We start from the raw sequence: 22,985 nt of genomic DNA on the forward strand, positions 1-22,985 counted from the left end.
AACTCCAACTGTTTAGAGATAATAGTTTATATTTATAGGTGTGGTTATGGATCATGAACTTGAACACATCCTATCCATAAACACATCCACAAACATAAACAAAATGTATATTATTTGTATATATAAAACACAAAAGGGCCAAAGAGCTAGGAATCAATACTTAAAGAGGGATAAGTGGATGGAGATTAAGAGAGAGTCATGAGAAACTTTAAAGTGGGAGAAAGATGGAGAACTTTAAAGAGAGAGAAAGATCGAGATGGTTGAGTGAATAGGTGATATAAAATTTGATATATATTGTAAAATGGGTGTATAACTATTTATATATGAGAGAGAGAGAGAGAGAGAGAGAGAGAGAGAGAGAGAGAGAGAGAGAGAGAGAGAGAGAGAGAGAGAGAGAGAGAGAGAGAGAGAGAGAGAGAGAGAGAGAGAGAGAGAGAGCTGAGAAAGTATTAGAATAGTAACTTAGAGAGTATTCAAGTACAAATATCAAAATAAGAGTGAAAAATAAGTGGGTGTGAATGATTCCTTTAAATGGGTGTTTGTGAGGGGTGTGTGTATGTGCACACATGCATGTCCCCCCGCGGACACACACACACAAGTTGTAAGGCTACCAATGATATGAGTCATTTAATTAGATAAACTTAGCAAGTTACCTACAAGAGTTGTTTACACTAAGCAATATGGGACATGACCATAAGAAAAATGTGAAGTGAAGTATGTTTTTTTGTGTATATGGTAGTTACATTACCTTAGGAGGATGTATGAGTATAAGATACAAAACACAAGTAATGAACTTAAGCTTAATCTCTATGGTTCTCTTTTCACCTATATAGACATGTAATCATACCCATAATAACATAGTACAAAATTTATTTCATGCAAGAACTTGATTTATAACATTCGATTCCCATATAATACCTTGATTGCATAATGCAAAACTTTTGTCCATGTAAGCTCAACTTGGGTGTACTAAATTTGACTCTGTAGTACAACACAAGGCATGCTACTGCATTGGTGAACCATATAGCCTTGATGGAAAGCTATGAGAAGTAGGTGCTAGCAAAGGGAGGGAAGTAGGAAAAGTGGTAATAACATTGGTGTGAAGAATTGACTTGATATTAGGGGATGGAGCCCTAGTTGCTAAAACCAGTGTGAAATGCTAGGAGAATCTAAGCATTGAGCACCTAGTAATCTCTTATGTGTGAATGATGATAGGTGTTTAAAGAGAGAAGGAGATCTAGATTTGCATACAATAAGCATTGAGTACCCATATCAAGCAGCAATCACTTGTTGGTAGAGTGGTGGTGGGGAGAGAGAGAGAGAGAGAGAGAGAGAGAGAGAGAGAGAGAGGGAGGGAGGGAGGGAGGGAGGGAGGGAGGGAGGGAGGGAGGGAGGGAGGGAGGGAGGGAGGGAGGGAGGAGAGAGAGAGAGAGAGAGAGAGAGAGAGAGAGAGAGAGAGAGAGAGAGAGAGAGAGAGAGAGAGAGAGAGAATCCTCTACTACCTACCATTGGTGATTTATCCTACACCTCTTTAAATGATTGCATATTTGATGGACTCCCTTCTTTTCCTTTTTTTTGGAAGACTTAGATGTCTACCACATTTGTCCCCACTTGGCCCAACCTAGCCTACAGATTGGGGTAAGGAAAATGACATGACACATCAAAGACAAATTTGCCTCTTGTTACAGATCAACAAGGTGGACAAGGGACTGGCAAAGAAAAAGCTTAAAAGAAAAAATCCAACATTTCAATTGGGCCTATTGAAGGAAGTGCTCTATGGTAGCCTATCATCTCTTTATGACACATGTGGTTGACAAGAATTCCCTATCCACAGTGTTGAGGGTAAAGGTGATTGTGCTTAACCACCCGTGTATTAATTACACTGACAATATCCATACACCTATACACTACAGGTAGCGGGCACCCATCACTATCACTTCATTCTTTATTCTTTTAGTGGCATTTGAATAAGGAAAGGCCGGTCACATATTGTGACTATTGTAGTTCCCACATACAGTGTCTCACTCTCTTGCTCCATCCACCATAGCTCTTGCTTTCACTTGTATGCTTCCACTAGGGTTCTATCTTTCAATTGGTATAAAAGCTAACCATTCAAGGAGCTTTTTCATCCCTTACTTCAGCCAAGATTCAAAGCTTCAACTCAAGGTTTCTTCCTCTTGAGGTATGCATGGAGTCTTTTTTTCTTCCAGCTTGTTCCAGTTTGCTATACGCTTGTCGAGGAGCTTCCCAAGCCTTAATTGAGCCTTATTGAGTGCTTATTGAGCTGAGGAGCAACCATTTTATCCATTTTGAGTGGATATAAACCATGTTGTAGAAGTCATGGAAAGTTATCACCTTTAAGTGGGAGGTTGTTGGGGATAAAGGCACCTATGCCTAACTACCCATGTATTCACTATACCAACAATACCTACATGCTTATACATTGCAAGTGGCAGGCGCCCATCACTGTCACTTCATTCTTTATTCTTTTAGTGACATTTGAATAAGGGAAGGCTAGTCACACATTATGAGTGTGGGAGTTCCCACATACGGTGTCTCACTCTCTTGCTCCATCCACCATAGCTCTTACTTTTGCTTTTGTGCTTCCACTTTGGCTCTACCTTTCACACAAAACAATTTGCCATCACTCGAAGATAATAGTTTGCAAGCTGGATATATCCATGGTGGTGTATAAGCACACAATGCCCACCATCACACAATATTCTATCTTATTAGATACTTTTTCTTGAATTAGGCATTAGGCATTTGCAAGTTTGTGTGTAAGGGCCATGTATCAACACGCACGCACGCACGCACGCACACACACACACACACACACACACACACACACACACACACACACACACACACACACACACACACACACACACACACACACACACACACACACACACACACACACACACACACACACATCTTCTTATCAAATATAGAACATGATGGAAATTTAACATAAGAATGAATTTATCTAAAGTAGCTAGGATGAAAATTGATTTCGGATAGAGTTTCAAAATGAATTAATTAAATACATGTAAACATTGCTACCATACCTCAAGTTTTTGTTCTACAAGTGAAACATTATCAAGGTCATTTAGAATTTTCTATTATATTATTGGTACACATCTTTCATTGATTGATTTACTTGATAAGTTAGATATATGTGTATATACGCATGTGCAAGGTATACATGCAAATTATTTATTTGTGAATATTGGCATGTGCAACTGGTGGGTATATTTGCAAGCTATGTTGTGCAGATATGCATGTGCATTCATTAGTGTTAGATACATATAGATTGAAGATGTCTATGTATATAAACATATGTATTCATGCATGCATACCCGCGAATAATTACATAAGAAGTGTATGTATATATGGTCACTACTAAGTTCTTCATGAAGTATAAAAAAAGTTATAAAGGTTTGTATAACCAAATATTAGAACTTGCAAATAAGACATAATATGAGAAACACTTATGTGAATCTAAATAAGTGGGTTGAGGTATGAATAATAATACATGTCTATGGGAATGCAAACAAAAAGCCAAAGAATTGCCATAGATTCTACTACGTCACAATAAGTGAAGCTTTAAAAATCAATGGTATCAAATATGAATTGTGGATTAGAATATTTTTTTTTGTGAGTTTGCTTAGGTGAGCTTTTATATCCATTGTGAGCCATCGAAGGCCAATAAACATCAAGTAGTTTGATCAACTTGTAAATGGAAACATGAGAATATGAACTCACTATTTATACTAGAACAAGAAATTATCCTTGGTCACAAACTTTATATTATATGCTTTTGCATGAAAATTTAACTCAAGTTTCTTTTATGCTTAATTGTCATGGATACAACCATAGAGACACCATAACATTGTATAATGGTAAACTATAATAAAGATGATTACATATGAGGGGAATACGATATAATCAACACTTGCCATGAATAGAGCTTACAAAACTATGTAACTATAAATACTATGTAAGTCTTGAAAAGCAACATGCTTATCAATCTCTATGCCTGAGTAATGTCTCCCAAAGCCTTGTACTATTGACTAAGCTTCCCACATCCAACAAATACCTCAATTACTGTTTCTCTCTCCTTGGTAAAAGCAAACAGTAGCCACTTGCACAAGCAATCCCATTAGTTGCTACTAAACATCTTTCATAAGCATTGGACACATTTATATTTATACCTTTGAATGTAAACATTATCTATAAAAGTGTGATGAGCACCTTGACCCTCCAGGCAAATATTTGATCACCCACTTTGGTATGCTCATATGATGGTAGGCTTTTGCTTTTCTCCCCTAACATGTTTCATTGTGCACTAAAGAGAGTTCATGAAACTTCATTGCCTCTATCCCTCCTTATGATGAACCAAGGACATCCCTTCTTTGAGAAGATTGTGACAATGAGGATCCTCACCTTAATAACTAGAAACGTGTTAGTTCCTATGGGTATGTCGCTTGACACAATACAAGTCAAAGTCAATATAGAAGGATGCATTTCATACATCTTCCTCGTTTTCATACCTATATCTACATGCCGCTAGTGAGGTTGAGGTTCTATAGTGAGCAACCCTAGCTTTTCTGCATGCTTCACAACAATGGGCAAATGGTGTGTGATGCTATATATCACAAACCATCCCTCATTTGCAACATATAAACAACTAAACATTGTGACACCCATTAAAAGAGAAGTAGAGGAATGATTCCATGGTGTGTAGCCATAGACTTGTGATAATTTCTCCATAGCAAGATCGTTGGGAAAATGAGCCCACACTACCTTGGCTCCAGTCACATATGGCTTCCCCATGGCTTATTGAACTCCTAATATCCTCCAAGAATTCATCTACTCTAGAATACAAAGGATCATACTCACCCCTTTGTTGGGCTACCTAAAAATCTATGTTGTAGATTAGCACATGATTCTAGCTAATGAAGGAGAAAAGCAACTAGCTTATAATCAAACACCCATTTTCATTGCTTACCTTTCCAAAGGGCTTGCTCTGATGGGTGGATGTGCTTATGTGGATAGTCCAACCACCATGGACATCCTATATTCCCATGTAAAGATTTATTGCTCCTTTCATGAGTCTAGGTACATGCCCGCCGTTGGCACCTCTATGTTTTCCCAAACCAACATGGGCTCCAACATATGTAGACCTCCCTCTCTCTCTAAGCTCCTCACCCACCTAAATTGTGCATGTGATCATGATATGTTTTGCATATACTTTTTGAGAACAAACAATGCATTGTTCAAATAAAGCATTTATGTGTCTCCTTGAGAACTATTCTAGTTGTGGTCATTTCTCTACTTGCTTGCTTATGCTCACATCCTTCAATAGGCTATGGAATGTCTCATCCATGTGTCTTGTTTGAGCATCCCTCTGGGAAATGCCTCATCCATGTGTCTTTTATGAGCATCCCTCCAATACTTCCAAAAGTTTGATGGTAAAATGATTATAGATACATGTAATTCCTCTAGAAGACCTTCACCTGTCTCCAATAAATACTCGCAAAATGATTCTTGGTAACACATGTAAGTATCCTCTTGTTGCCACCAAACTTAGCCTAAGCTATAGTATCTTGACTTTTATAAGTAGCTAGCATATGAAAAATCTCATTTTTCCTACAATCATTAGAGAATTAGTCCTATTCCTAAGGCTACTACTATAGTAATCATCATGGACTACTAAATAGTGTACTTTCCAAGATTGAGCTTGGACATTGCAAGAATGTAAAGCTTTTCCTTCATGATTGGTACCGCACCCTTCTTTGCAAGTCATATGAGAATAGCAACTAAAAGAGCTCCTGTCCATTTATAGGGTTTGCAATAATGTGAATATATTGTATGCTCTAGCTTTGAACTACATCTCAATGTCTTTGATGACCTTCTTTTACTTGATGTTTATAGAATTTTAATCCACTTTACTTGCCTCATATTAAGGTCTAGTTGGGTAAATATCCATTTCATTTTTTATTATTAGTTACCAAGGCAAACTTATACCAAGCACATAGTGTTGCTATAGCTTTTAGAGCTTAGATGACTACCCATATCTCCAAGTCATATGTAGTATATTTCTTCTCATAAGGCTTGAGTTTATGAAAGACATTAGCTAATTTTGATGACCTTCTTGAGTTAGCATGCATATTATTGTAAGGATCTTAACATTTGTAATAACATCAAATTCCTTGGTGAAGTTAGGTAGCTTCAAGATGGGGGTAGTGGTAAGGCCTCCTTGAGTTTTTCAAAGCTCTCTTGCTCATAATTGATCTAAGTGATCTAAAATTTCTCTTGAGGATCTTTGTGAGAAAAGAAAGCCAAACTCAAATTGTAGTCTTTAATGAAGATACAATAGCACCCTATGACCAAGAAATCCTCAAATTCTTTGCTTGTTGGAGGACGTGGCTAGTATTGTGCATCTTTAACTTTAGCTAGGTCAACAATTATTCCTTCTTTGGAGACAATTGAACCATAAATATCAATCTTCTTCTAGAAAAATGTGTATTTTCTCTTCTTGGCATAGATCTTGTGCAACCTAAGAGTTTCAGGAACTATCTAATGATGTTTTGAGTGTCCTTGCTATTACTTTGAATAAGACAAAATGTCTTCAAAGAAGACTAGAATAAATTCATCAAGATAAGGAAAAAAAAGTGTATTGTACCAATTGATTGGTATCCATAGCATTAGTATCAAAATGTATTACAATAAATTCATAGTACCCTACATTGTGTTAAAGGTGGTATTTAGAATGTCCTCTTCTCTTAGTCAAATTTGATAATATCTAGATATTATGTCTAATTTTGAGAATATTTTGGCTCCCTATAATCTATCTAGAAGCTCACAAATATTGGGGATTGGATATTTATTTTTTATAATGGCTTGGTTTAATTCTTAGTAATTGATGTAGAGCCTAAGAGCACCCCAAGGTGAGTTGTGCTGCAAAAACTCATTGTGCATGTCTTTCACCTCATCCAATTTAAGTTGTAATTCCTATGTTTCCTTGACTATATAAGCCTTGCCCTTCTTGAGTTCTTCGCACAAATTGTCTAGCTTGGATAGACTTCCTACTATATGCACCACTTTATTGGTGCAATCTTGAGAGCCAGTGGTGGTGGCTGACTTAGTGGTGCCATTGTCATTCCCCTTGAGAAGTGACCATGACTTCTTTTATAGGCTTTCCCTTCTTCAACTCAACTATTTCTATCTACATGCTTTCCAAAACTATGATTCATTGGTAGATATCACTTTGTGCTAGAATCAAATGTGGTATTTCTTGGTCTTTTCCTTCCATTTGCTTGAACTCTCTACTCACTAACCTAACTCTTCTTCTACCCTTTGCAATATGGATTCATTTCTTTTGTGTGCATAGGATATACAAATGTCTATAAGAGTATCTTATTTCTCCTTGGTAAGCATAGCCTCCATTTGCTTCATTACCTTCATGGATTCATTTATGTGGCATGAACTATAGCTTTCACTTGCTCTATCATGCCTTTCGATGTCTTTTCCTGAGTATCTTCTTAGTCTTCTATCTTTCTTCTGAGCATGTTTCCTCTAAAGAGGATTATGTCTCATCACCCTCTTCCCTTTTTCTTTTGTCCTTTTTTCCCTGCTCTATTCTACTTCTCCTTCTTCTCATGGAGGATTATTTTTTGCACCTCCAGAAGAAAGCAAACCTCCCCTTGGTGGATTAAGGGCTTGTGGTGTATTTGGAATATCCAAGGTAGGTGGTGCATTGTCAAGAATACCTAGGGCTACATTGATTACTCTAGTCAAAGCACTATCATAAGTAACGATGCTTGCTTTAATCTCTACAAGTGTGATTTTTACTCTTGGTACTTTTTGTAGAGCCTTACGAACCCTATTATTTACTATATGAACCGCCTCCAACCATAAGTCACTTGGGTTATGCTTAGCTATACCTCTTATCATAAAGTCTTTCATTAAGTATTTGGAGATCTTGACAATGTACAAACTATCCTTGTTATAAGTACATCAAGGGGATGATGTCACAACTCTAATGGTGAGTTAGAATTTTGCAAAAGAATTATGGTACTAAGAAAGGTGGTTGCATAGTAAGTAGGATCATACTAAAGGGTACTTATAGTGCAGTGCTAGTCAACCATCATCATAAAGTAGCTACCATTACAACCAATCTCAAACCTTTGTGCATGTTACTTTATTAGGAAAATACTAAGTGAGTTTCATTTCTATATAAGCTCATTGATCTCTTACTCGTTCTTACATTTAGTGATGAAAGACCATCACAAAATAAATACACATGATTGCATTTGTTTTTGAGGGAAGGTGTCGATAGCTCAACTCACCAGACTTGATGAAATGATCATTGTTTCAACCACTTCATCCGATTTGGCAAGTAGTGGCTCCCTCTCCACATAGCCTATACATCCTTCAAACTCATTGATCTATCCATTCTTCTACCAAACCACATGAAAGCAAGAACAAATAAACCGACAAGGGTGTAGTGAACTCACTCCTTACCTTTCCTCAACTCCATGATGTGAAGGCTTGATGGTAGCTCCATGATCCATGCGGTGATACTTGATTTGTTGCCTCTACTACATGGCTCCCAATCCGATCTACAAGCAACTGATGCACTAAAAGAAATGTGAAGAAGAAGAAAGACCACCCAATCCCTCCTCTAATCCACCTTCTCAACCAAGAAGGAAAAGAAGAGAAGAGTGCATGCAAGGAAGGAGCTTCACCTCTAAAGTCCCTCACTCTCTCCCCCTCACTCTCACACTCTAACTCTCTCTCACTCTCAAGATGGAGCATAAGTAAATAGAGTAGAAGCAACAAGAAGAAGCATGCTCTCAAGTTTGCACACCACAAGAATGACTTATCCATTCACTGTTCAATGTTTATACATGGGGTTTGGAGTTTGGGCTTCTTGAGCACATGTCTCTCCTATTTGGCTCTTGGTTGGCCTTTCCCACTTTATGCATACATATTATATTACATCTATTGACATAAAAGTGAATAGAAGCTAGTGCTCGCACCCTTGCAAGGCTATGGGTCCCTTTGCATGCCAAAAAATATTACAACTTGCACAAGCACTATACTCAATTTTCAAACTAATATTGCAATTAATCATATGATTGTGAGCTTTGATAAAAAATTGTATGCCTTGTGCCCTTTTTATTTGCATTTCTCTTTACTTTTCCACCTTTGCTCATCTTTACCGTCTTTATTGATTTACTTTGTTGTCTTGCTACCTTCCATCCTACGGTTAACATTACCCTCCTCGTAGACGAATGCTAGCTCCATGGCACTCTTTGTTGAAGGTAGCATGCTTTAGCTTGCACCACCGAAGATAAAGAATGGCAGGAACAATTGGGGGATCATTGCTTGGAGTTGGTATGTGCTTTAGATTCCAAGCAGAAAATGATAGTGTGGATTGAATGCAACTCATGAAATTAGGATCTCATGATAGGAGGCCATTTGGAATCAATTGGATTGGTCGAAGTTGTGGTCGAAGTTGGGCATTACCACAAAGGATGTTGCCTCGAGGAAGAAGTTGCAAGCCACTACATTTGCTTATACCTATAAGGCAAATCTCTCGTGCTCTCTTCCTAAGGAAGTGCTAGTTTGATTGCGTGCATAGGACGTATGTATGGAGTGGGAGATGGGTCAAAATCGTGTTGTCCCACATTTGAGGACCCAATCCATCTATAGGTTATGGTGTGATTATTATATGACATGCTATTACATAGTTAGGACAACATGATGACTTAGTTTGTCGATCCTCAATGAAGTAGGGCACCTGTTGTTGGTCAATAGGTGATGGGGGAAGTGGAGGCGAGGTTCCCTAGGTGTGTCCTACTCTTGATGTACCTTGACCTTACATGTGGGGGAATAGGAAGCAGAGCCAAGGCATTAGGGATGGAGCCGATCAACCAAGTCCATCAGGCATACCTAACTTAAGGATCCCTAGGTATGGTGCCATGTTTGTGCATGCATATTTTTGTCTCCTTTTTTTCCCTTTTTTTTTTTGAAATACAATATAGTATAGAAGGATGTTCCAACCTCCTAGGAAGAATACAATAAGATTAAGAGACCTAAGGAGGTTCTTAAGGAGGGACAATAGGATGGATGTCAAAGAAGTGAGGATGGAGTGGTTCATGGGAATCAAGGTAGGATGTTACTAAAATTATGGCTTGGTTGATGAAGTAGCTTTCACCGTTGATGTTAGCCATGGTCGTGGTCTCACACTTTATGGATCATGTATTATACACTTAGCATGGTTGGACCTTAGTTATGTTAGTCTTATGTGTGTGGTAGTCTTTATTTGTCTTATGAAGTTTAGTGCCTCATGAAGTGCAATTTTGAGGCAGTTAAAAAACATGACTTGAAGAGGCATTCTTGTGGGTCATTTTCGTGGATCTGATCATCTCAGATGTCTATGCTTGATGTATGATGGATTTATCTGGATATATTGAGAATCTAGCACAGTTGGTGCCATCATCTATTGTGTCTTTATCTTATTTGCAGCATGTTCTCTATGTTCTACTTCTTATTCTTTGATTTGTGGTGCTGAAGTTAGTGTTTCTATATCTCTATGTGGTTAGTTCTGAGTTTCTATGAGTTTTGGTTATGAGATTTGGGATTTACCCCATGAAGCATTCTCTATCTTGTTATGTATTTTGCATAGATAGGGCAGCAACACTTTGGTGATCCTACCAAGCTTTTCTGAATCTTTGGTGTGGAAGTTTAATAGCAAAACAACTTCAATTGATGCCAACAATTTGAAGCTCTGTAAAAAACAACCCTACTTGGGGAAGGAAACCTAATTTCGTGTATGCAGTTTGAAAGGTTTTCTAGGTGTAGAATTTGTGTAGAGATTTGAAGAAGTACTTGAGATTTGTGAAAAATGACTTTGTTTTATGGATGAAAAATGTATTTTCTGTATGGAGTTGGAAGGGTTTTCTGTTGGTATATGTTGCCATTGATTCTCTACATCTCTATGTTCAAAAACCATAAAAAATGGCAAATGTTGAGGCCATAAATTTGAATTTGTTGTATGGAGCAAGATCCTTGTATGGAGTGAAATTTTTACATGAAGTGAATTTTTTGTTTGAAGCAGAATTCATGCATAAAGTAGTAGTTCCTGCATGAAGTAGTTTCTTGCATGAAGCAGTTTTCGGTATGAAGTAGAATCGTTGCAGGAAGCAACTATGCAGTATCATAGCTAGGGGGGATAAGCATTATTCTATTGTTCTCTATTTTGTATGTTAAAGCATAATCAAAATAATCTTCTTTGATGATAAAAATATGAAAAATTGGTTGATTCTTGAAGCAGCATGATGCAGATTAAAGGTTTAACTTTGCATTTCTGCATATATGTCAGAGAATTACCCATACCCATCAAATGTTATTTTAACTTGTAGCAAATCCAGAGAATTCAAAGAGTTATTGGTAGGACAATAGCAAGAGTTATTGAAAAATGATGCTGGAGAAGCAGGAGGAAATCCCATCCTGGATGAAGAAGTGCTTTCATTGTTTAGAGAGGAGGTCTAGGATATTGATACCTCTACTAGTACCATTACATCATATCATTCTCCTGCCACATCCAATGAATCTCCTCCAAGTCCCATTGAAGATGAAAATGGAATACCTAAATTTGATTATTTTTCAACTCCTCTTGATAGAGCAACAAAAAGATTGCAACATTTGGTGTTAAGGAGTACTATCTTATTGAGGAGTAAAGTAATTACAGCAAAGAAGTCTCTTACTTTTGATCCCTTGCCTCCATAAAGAAGAAGAAGCCAAGAGATATGAATCCTAATCCACCACTTAACCCTAAGGTTAGGTCATCTAAGTTCTCTGGCAAAAAGAAAGAAGATTCTGATTGCCATGTTGCACAATTTCAAACAAGATGGGTAGCCAGTGGTTTTAATAATATGTTTGGGAATCATGTCAAATTAGAGTAGTTTGCAGCAACCTTCAAGGGTAAAGCCATGGATTGGTATAGTACTTATGATGCTGGACATTTCACAAAATATGATAATCTTAAGAGTGCTTTTCTAATAAGATTTAGAAAATATAAGATTGCTCAAGATGCTTTAAAAAAGTTAAAGCAAATCAAGCAAAAGAATATGTTAGTTTAGGATTATGCCCAAAAATTCAAGAACCTAGTGAATAGGTTGAATCAATAGGATAGGCCTTCATTGGATTTACAATACTCATATTTTGTTAAGGGATCAGATAAGGGTATTGTAGGAGCCATTGCTAATGTAGAGGTGGGAAATAATAGTACCATTGATGCATTGGCCGAAGCGGCACAAACAGTGGAAAAAAGGCTTGGTATGAGCAAGTCTAAGAAGAAGAGTAATCAGGATTCTTTAGATTTTGATTCTAATGATTTTGATTTAGATGATAGTGTTGATGATGAAGATACCTCATCAGGTTCTGAGATAGATTCTGAATCAAGTGATTCAGATGATGAAAGAAGTAAAAGGAGGCATAAAAAGAAATCTAAGAAGGATAAGAGTTCTTCTTAAGGAGAAGTAGAAGGGGAAAGAGAAAAGAGAAAAGACAACTTTGGAAAAGAGGTTGGAAAAGAAGATAAAGAAATGGCTCTTGGATATGGGAGTTATGACTTCTTCAAGAAAGGGGAAGTCATGTAGTATATGTCAGAAAGTTGGCCATGAAGCTAGAGAATGTTGGTACAACCCAGTAGTGTGGAATATAAGACAACATACATCACCCCCAGTGGCATCGGTAAATCAAATTGTACAAGAAATGGTACAACAGAGAGGATTAAGAGGTTTTGGCAAGAAGGGTTAGCCACCTAAACAATGGGGCAATGATCAACCAAGGCAATGGAATAATGCTCAGCAAAGGCAAAAAGGGCTTTACTATTACTGTGGCAGGTAGGGACATATGTTAGGACCTAACTGTGAGTTATGGGTACGCCATAGGCCTAAAAGGGAAATGCAGACTGGAGAGCAACAAGGAATGCCACTAGCAGGACTACCCTGTGGACAACAACCATCGGCACCTGTAGTAGTGGTCTTGGTTGAGATACCCTATGAAGTCATAGATGGCCAAGCACTAAGTCAATCGATAGAGCAAAAAACTAAAGTAGTAAGTCACAAAGAGGTGCTAAATAAGGATGTTTTAGGTGTACCCAATCATGGGTTAGAATTGCAGTTGGGTTGTGATTGTTCAAATTGCATAGTTGTGGAAGATTGTTCGGATGAGACAACAGTTTTGGCCATTACTAGGGCAAAAGCTAAGAAGAAGATTAATTGGGAGGATCAGGAAAAGGCTAGAGAAGTGGTCTCTAAGGAGTTTATGAAGTTGCAAAAGAAGCAACACTCAAAACAGTGTAAAGATGCATAATTGCCCCATGGGGTTCAGTAGAATCAAGTGCCCCATGAGGACAAACAACATGATAGGTTTTTGAGAGCAGAGCAAACTAGTGACTAGGATCAAAGTTTTGGCCCATATGAGCCATTTCATGGTTCACGTGAGTTATTTGCTGCATTAGTTAAATCTTCTTTACAGCTAACTTTGAAACAAATTCTTGATTTGATTCTAGGATTTAAGGAAAAGTTCATTGCAAAGATTAATTCTAATCAGGATAGGGTAAGGAATCATCATGATGGTGATAGTGGACTGATCTCAGAGTGTCAAGCAATAATCCCCACACAGTCGGAGGTGTTAGATTATAAGGTCCCAACCATTCAAGTTGAATACTTGGGCAATAAGTTTGATGATGTACTACTAGATGGAGGTTCAAGGGTTAATATTCTGCCTAAAGAACTATATGTGGGATACAAATTGCAAGGACTTGCTATAGCACCATTTTAGGTTAAAATGGCTAATCAATGGAGACTTTAACCTTTGGGCATACTAATGAATCAACTCATTTGAGTAGTAGGATTGAAGTTCAAGGTCAGTTTTGTAGTTCTCTGTATGGAAGGCTTAGGAGATTCCTATAATATGCTGTTGGGAAGACCTTGGTTGAGATTAGCCAAGTTGAAACAAGATTGGGGTTTTGATACAGTAACTATCCCTCATGGGGGGAGGGAGGTCAAGTTATCTACTGAGAATCAAGTGGTATTGAAGTCTAAATACCATCCATTAGTTGCTCAGACAATTAATGTACCCCCTGAGATTGAAGATGATGAGGAGGAACTTTTTCTGCAGGCTAATCCTATTGTTATACCAGTGTTTGAAGTGGATGTTGAAAAGATTTTTTCTCAATATAATGTTTTTCTAGCAATATCACCTTTGGAAAACAGTGACTCCATAGAGCAAAACAATGACTCTATAGAGCAGAGGAGTGATTTCATACAACAGAATAGTACTTTGGCTGTGGAAAGCAATATTACTTCTAAGGAGAATAAAGAACTTGATCTGGAAACCCTTAAAGAGCAAAAGAAGCCTTCACTAGAGATAGAGGAGGATCTAGACAAAGTAAGTCAACAAGCTATTATTGATGCAGAGCTGAAATATGAGCACACTATGAATAAGTCAGCTAGGGTGTTTGAGAATGATGTTCAAGAATTATATTTGGAAGTTGAAACAAGTTCTAAACCGATAAAGGTGAGCATTTTTGTTGAGGAAGAATTCAAGTAGCAATTGATCAATTTGTGTAAAGACTTTTAGGATATCTTTGCTTGGGAAAAATTTTGACATGAAGGGATTTGATCCAAGGGTATGTGAGCATAGGATTAATTTAAAGGCAGATGCAAAGACCATTATGCAAAAATGATACCGTATGAATCCCAATTATGCTAAGTAGGTGAAGGAACAGATTGACAAACTTCTTTGAGTTGGTTTTATTAAACTTGTCAATGAAGTGACTTGGTTGTCACCTATCGTTGTGGTGCCTAAAAAGAATGGCAAGATACGTGTTTTTGTGTGGACTATAGGAAATTGAATGTAGCAACAATCACTAATCCATTTCCTCTTTCGTTCACAGATTCTTTATTGGATGACCTAGTTTGAGAGTGACAGTTACTTATGTGTTGTGTCCTGAAGAATTAGTTTATGATAGGTTGCATAAGTTAATGCAGTTGGAAGAAGATCATATAGCTCATTACCTTTCAGCAATGGTGCAATCAAGAATATACACATGGGTAAACAGACACATTAAGAAAAAGATAATTAAAGAGGGAGATCTTGTTATGGTGTATAATTCAAGGCTTGGAAAGCATCTAGGAAAGCTAAAGTTGAGGTATAATGGTCCTTATGAGGTTGTAAAAGATGTGGGTCAAGGTACTTTTGTGTTGGCTACTTTGCAAGGTGACATACTCTAGCCCGCAGTAAATGGGTTTAGATTAAAAAGACTAGTACAACCAAATTATGATGATGTACCTCATGAAGTTCAGGAGAAACCAATAGTTGCTGTTAATTTGATTCAACCATTAGTAATGTTCTCTCATGGAGCGAGCAATGGGATTTTGCCCCATAGAGGATTTTTTGATTCCTTACACCTTATGATTCTTTTTAGGGTTTCTTGGATTGATTCTTTACAAATAGAACCATTATTTTATTGTCAGATGTTGGCAGATGATGTTATCTTTTCTATTACTTATGGTCTTCATAAGGAAGCTATGCAAAGTTCAATGTTGCTTTATGAAGTGCAGGATACTTTAGAGTTGTTCTTTGTATTGTTACAAGAGCAAAGGAGCTTCATGAAGTGGTGGCACTTTATTACATTAGAAGTGGGTTTTGGAAATTTGCATTATGGTGGTTATATTTTTAAAGCCTTCTGACAAGATATTATGACTTGGCAAAGTCTTATCATGGCATGGAGGGAATGTGCATTGAAAGACCTTTTACCTTTTAATGTTGGACTTGTGCATGATGGTTTAGTAGAGCAATTGATTTCAACTCTAGTTCTTGTGGGAATGGAACTGTGTGAAGACATTGAGTTTTAGTTGCATGAGGCTTATTTGAAGAGACTTCACACATGTCAAACTCCTAGTAAGTACATCTTGTCATCACTGTGTGATACACACTCTCTTTTCTAGGAGTGTAACTCATTGGCAAGTAGGTCAAGAAGAAAAAGGGCAAATCATGGGAAAGAAGACACGCATGTTGATGCATGCGCCCATCCAACAACACCATCATGCAACTTCACGCCATCTTCTTTCTTCATATTCTTCATCTCTTTACCTCTTTGATTCTCAGCAGGTTGTGGCAGCAGCTACCATGGTAAAAACGAGGCAAAGAAAGGCTTCTAAACTTCCTGTGAAGAGAGGAAGACAACAACCGAGAGCTATTCTTGATCATGACAAGAGTTGGACCGATAGTCCTCCAGATGTTACTCCTTCTAAAGCCAAGGATTCAACACTAAAGACATTGTCTACCATGTCTAGTGATGACGATGGTGAGCTGTCCACACCAATGATTGATTATTCTATTCTTATGGATACAAATGATCCCAAGACTAGGGGCTGGTTGAAGCAGATTGGTTTGCTTAATTTTGGTGAGTTGCCTTGGGATGCTTAGGGTGAGGAATGTTAAGTCTACTTCATATAGGAAGTGGTAAAGAATAAGATAATAGATAATGCTAAGGGTAAATATAATATGTCAAGCCAATGGCTAACTTTCTCACATAGAGCAAGTGCTAGTGCAAGTCTACAAATAGAGGGAACAAGTGATGCTTTAGCTTGTGAGTAGGAAACAAGGAGATTTATTGAGTAGGAGGTTGAGAGTCGTGTGGTACTTCATGAAGAAAGAGTGCCCATCATGCTACATAGATCTATTTGTATCTCTCATCCCCTTGAGACACTTTAGCTTGGGTTTGACTAAATTGTGGAATCGAGTAGGTGATGCTGATAGATTATGGAGAGCCATCTTATTATAAAAGCACCCTTATTTGTGATGATAAGCTTAAGTGGTAGCTAGCCATATAGTTTGAAATGGATTCCATTATGAAGAAATAGATCTGGTAGTTGGTTCCTTTGTTAAAGGACAAAATTTCTTTGCCATCCAAGTCAATCTATAAGTTGAAGGTTATAGACGATGCTAGAGCAAAGTACAAGGCAAGGTTAGTAGCCAAGGGCTTTAAGCAAGAAAAAGGTATGGAGTTTGATGAGATCTTTTCACTTGTGGTAAAATTGATTGCTCTTCGTATTGTGCTTACCTTGGTGACTAAGGATGATATAGACCTTGTACAAATGGATGTCAAGACAACTTGTCTACATGCTAAAAAAGAGTCTCTATGGATTAAGGTAGGCCCTACATGGATGGTACAATAATTTGGATGCATTTATCTAGTCTCATGGCTATAAGAGAGGTTAGACAAACCACTGCTTATATACTTTAAAGGCTAAAGATGGCAATAGTGTTGATTCTTTATGTGGATGAATGTTGATAGTTGTGAACAATAAATATGAGATTGATCCCCTAAAGAAAAGGTCAATGGAAACTTTTGAAATGAAGGATTTAGGATATGAAAAACACATTCTTAGCATGAGTAAAATAAGGTATATGATAAAGAGATTGCTCTATCTATCCCAAAAGGATTATGTTAGCAAAGTGTTGTAATGTTTCAATATGGAGTGGGGAAAGGCAATTAGTACTCCATTGCCTCCATATGTGAGACATAGTGCTGAGGAGGTTGTCCCAAATCTGATGAGGAGAAGGCTAAAATGTCCTAGGTTCCATATTCATAATATGTGGATAGTTCCATATATGCTATGGTTGCCACTCACTTGGATATTGCATTTGTAATGGGAGTAGTGACCATGTACATATCAAATTCTAGCAAGAAGCACAGGGAATTATTGAAACCAATCTTGAGGTATCTTAGTAGTACAAGAGATATATACGTATGATTTGGAAGAAGTAGCAATGAAGCACTTGGATACAAAGATATAGACTATGCAAGGAATGTTGACAAAAAAAATTTCAACCATATGATATGTTTTTACATTGTGTAGTGGTGCAATCTCATTAATGTCACATGCAAAAATGCATTGTATTATGTACCATTGAAGCGAAGTGTATTGCAGCCACAAAGGTGTGCAAAGAAGCCATATGTCTTATTCATCTAGTGGGAGACTTGGGCTTTGGTGAAAACATGCCATTGTTGCATAGTGATAGTTAGAGTAGCATCATGTTGGCAAAGAATTGTATGTTTCATGATGTGAAAACCAAATACATAGAATTGAGATAATGCTTCTTCATCAAGTGCTTTAGGATAAGTGAGCTGGGCTTTTGAAATCTCATATTGATGATAACCCTATAGACTTCTCACCGAGATTTTTCCCTTCAAAAAGTTTGCACATAATAAAGAATTGATGGGCATTGGGTTAAGATAACTCACATATATTATACCTCACACATTCTCTCATTCTTTTGTCCCCATTAAAGGCACATTCACCTTCTTCAAGGTGGGAGGTTATTGGGGTAAAGGCCAATGTGGTTGGCCACCCATATTACTAACTAAATCTAACTATATATTACTCAGTAACCCTATCTATATATGTAATACTCATTCTTTATTCTTGGAGTGATAAGACAATAAGATGCCGCTCACAAGAGAGCTATTGGAGGCATCATAAACATACTCTCTCTCTCTCTCTCTCTCTCTCTCTCTCTCTCTCTCTCTCTCTCTCTCTCTCTCTCTCTCTCTCTCTCTCTCTCTCTCTCTCTCTCTCTCTCTCTCTCTCTCTCTCTCTCTCTCTTTGCAATCTCCATTCTCCTTGCACCTCCAACACTATGTGTAGAATTCTAATGAATCCACAAGTTACCCTATTTTTTATTCATATACAAATAATTTTGCATTTGTTGATGAGTGAGATGAGATTGAGAACTCCAAGACTATGCAAAAATGGTTGGTGCAAACACTATATAATAGGAAATTGGATGCACCTTTATCTAGTTATACTCATTGTGTCTCTCACAATGTGTTGTGTACATCAAATTGTTATGTAATGGTTATTTTCAAGATATGTGATTATGATGAGTCCATTTCTTTTGAAGAGACACAAAATCATGAACTCGACGGTGGTTGTGTAACATGAGTATAATGTTAGTGTCAAGAATGGTTTGTTTCTTGGCATAAATGCCATTGGTACTAAGTGGTTTGCTTCTTAACAAAAAATCCATTGGTACTATAAGTGGGTTTATAAGTTGAAACATAAGCTAGGCAATAGTGTTTATCATTAGAAGGCTAGACTTTGGTAAAGGGTAATGCTCAATAGACGGGCATTAACTGTGATGAGACCTTTGTTCCACTTGTCATATGATAATTCCAAAACACTTGTATGGGAGCATCTCATAATAATTAAAATGTACATCAATTGAACATTAAGATTGCATTTTTTAATGATGCTTTGCATGAGGAAATATATTTCTATTTTACCCTCATGGTTTTGTTTAGAAAGAGCAATATAGAAGTGCATGTAGATTGAAGAAAGTATTGTACAGTCTAAAGCAAGCACCTTAGGCTTGGCATGAGAAAATACATGCATACTTAGTACATGTAGTTTCTAGGAGTCCAACTTCTAAAGCTATATGATGTCAAAGATGAGAATGGTGTGCCTTTAAGAATTGTGGTTTATGTTAATAACATGCTATATTGGTCTTAACGAGACATATATTGTTGATTTTAAGGTTGATTTGAATTTGGATTTTGATATGTTGGATTTAGGCCTATTGCATCATTATTTGGGCATTTAATTGAGTAGTGTGATTGAGGCATTTCTTTGTGGCAAAAAAAGTATAATGGGATATTCTCGTAGAGTTTTTTTTGGCATATTGGGACCTTCTAGTATAGTTTTATTCATTTGAACTAGAAGCCTATATCGCTACTCCTATATGGAGATAGATTTAAGGTTAAGCCTTCATGATACTCAAGTTTAGTATCATCTTAGAGTGTGTGTTGGAGTAGAATGACCCATCTCTTGATTTTCCACCTTGAGAGTGGTGAGATCTATTGTGATAATTACAATGAAAATAAGAAGACCTGTTATTTATTTATTTCGTATGGATTTTCATTTACTTATTTGCCACATGGTAGTGACTTATTATGTGCAAGCTCTCATATAGCACTAGTTGTATTTATTGCACCTAGTAGATAGATGATAAGGAACTAATGTTTTTGTATTATGGTGAGCACATTATTAAACAAAGTTATGTAGAATATTTAGTTTGGGTAGAATGCATTTTAATGTTTTAGGATTAATTATTTTTTGGTATAATTGTGCTTCACTAACACAAAATGATTATATTTTTGAGTACTCTCTAGCATGGGATTATTGTATGTGTATACACACAAGGGCTAGATAATACTTTTGAATAAACCTTAAAATAATTAGATGTTGAAAAATAGAAGGACAAAAAGCATGTTGTTAATGTAAAGAAAGAAATAGCCCAAAAAGAATGTTTTTCCACTGTATTGAGTGCAAAAGATAATGCAAAATTCATAAATACATGCATGGGGAAGGTGCTCACCCATGCATGGGGGAGATTGTACCTAACATTGTGTCATGCACTCTTATTTTATTTTCTCTCTTCTTGCAATTTGTGTGCTCTCTCAATTTTCAATCAATTATTCTCATCATATAGTACAGAGCTACAACATTGATATCTCAGCAATATGATTGATGTGCACATCAATATCAGGGAAGAGCCATCCATCCATCCTTAAGTACATAATCAACATCAATATCAAGAGTGGACCACGTCTCAAAATCACCTTAGACTACATGAAAATTTCTCCTTTATAGACCTAAATACTTTTATGAGACCAACCTATCTCAAGGAGAATACTAGTTACTTGACTAGTGGTTTTAGTCCACATGGTGGTTTGTTATTTAGAGGACTATTCCTCCAAATCCATGACCTCCTATTTCATTTGGAACATAATCTCATCAATCTAGCTCCACTTAGTCACAATAAACAAATGACTTGAATTTATGTCAACCATATGCAATGCCATATTTCTTATATTTTTCACTTTTCATCCAGCTTAAAGACATAATTAAAGCCTTTAAGACAACCATAATTTGAATTTTTCCTTTTGTATCAAAACCCCCTTGATCAATGACTCACAAGGGAGGATTGAGGCTATCATCACTAAAAGCCAATGTGTCTAAAGAACAAAGTGGTTGTTTGTTGCTATAAGGGTAGCAATAGCTTAGAGCTTTTTAGCCAACATTTGACTATTGGCAAGGAGACATCAGCCTTATATGAGCAGTGAGATTACAGAGATGAGAGGACCCACATTGAGAAGATGGTTGTTTCCAACTCCAGAGATGAGTACTACCAAATCAATTGGCTTGAGATGTCTTATCATTATTATTTTTTTGCAACCTTGCAGCCTTAAAATTGACAAAAGACTCACTTGCTTACCTTTGAAGAGGTAGTTTTCAGCTGCTCCATGCATTTGGCTTCACCACTCCTACCGATCAATTGGAGCAACCTTAGAGTTCCCAAATTGGCTATGCTATCTTCATTGAACATCAACAATCGATCATTATAATTATAAAAGAATATGGGGGGTTTAACCTAAAAACAAAGACTTAATATACACCTTACTTTAAGCCCTTAAAAGGCTATTTACATGAGCTACAATGCAAGCAAGTTTCAAGGCTATTTAGCAGGGGAAATAAACTAATTAACTCCCTAATGTTTTATCTTAAGCCTAAGTGTGTGTGAGGAGCAAGATTTGAAGTGAGTGTTTTTTGGCCCCTATATTTTTGGTCCACATAATCCACTTACTCTGCCCTTTGCAACCACCATGCCATCACCACCACCACCACTAGCACCATCACCACCACCACCTCCACCACCTCATTGTTATTCTACCCCTCCTCTTTGTCCTCCTCATCCTACCTATGCCTTATACCTAGCTCTCTCTCTCTCTCTCTCTCTCTAAACTTCTAACCTTCACATCCTCGTATTATTCTCCTCCCTTACCTACTCTCTCTCTATATATGCATGACCCTTATCCTTAGATCTCACTATGCTTCTCTTCCAACTCTATGCAATATTTATGTTTATGTGCATCTCTCTCTCTCTCTCTCTCTCTCTCTCTCTCTCTCTCTCTCTCTCTCTCTCTCTCTCTCTCTCTCGTACATGACCCTTATCTTGATTTCTCACTATCTATGTCTTTGGCAACGAAGAGAGAGAGAGAGAGAGAGAGAGAGAGAGAGAGAGAGAGAGAGAGAGAGAGAGAGAGAGAGAGAGAGAGAGAGAGAGAGAGAGAGAGAGAGAGAGAGAGAGAGAGAGAGTGTGTGTGTGTGTGTGTGTGTGTGTGTGTGAGTGAGTGAGTGAGTGAGTGAGTGAGTGAGTGAGTGAGTGAGTGAGTGAGTGAGTGAGTGTGTGTGTGTGTGTGTGTGTGTGTGTGTGTGTGTGTGTGTGTGTGTTTTTTTTTTCCCTTAGAGATCTAAATCTATTAATGAAGGGTCAAAGGTAGTATTATAAGAGAAAGGTGCTAGAATTTCTTTAGCCAAAGAAGGGGGCATCAACGCCCCATTTTTTGGCTTTAAAGCATCCTATCAACTCTCTCCTATACTACTATAGTATTACTTTTGAAATTGTGGTCTCTTTTATATCAATTTAAAAAATGATATCTCTCTAGCCAAAATACTTTTCATATGTGTTTCTCTTCTTTCTTATTATGTGTAATCTTTGAAAAAGGTACCTCTCTTATCTCTCATCAATAATTATATTCTCTCTCTCTCTCATATCCAAAAATTATTTTAAACTCTCTATCCTCTCTCTCTTCTCCATTGAGTCCTAATGCTTTTCCAATTGAGATTCCTCAAATTCAAAGTACATAAGAATATATTCTTGAATTTAAAGGCTAGGAAACACATTGATAAATTACTTCCTCAAGGTGGATTAGAGTTTTTATTAGCAATAATATTTAAAGCTATGTCTTTAGGTGTCTGATGTATACTAGAGAAACCTACCTTGATTATGGTCTATGTGTTTGTGTCTCACAAGTGAAAAACATGGCA

This window comes from Lygodium microphyllum, chromosome 18, assembly GCF_053477565.2.
Source record: "Lygodium microphyllum isolate KBCC chromosome 18, Lygodium_microphyllum_v1.1.10, whole genome shotgun sequence".
In the NCBI taxonomy this organism is placed as follows: Eukaryota; Viridiplantae; Streptophyta; class Polypodiopsida; order Schizaeales; family Lygodiaceae; genus Lygodium; species Lygodium microphyllum.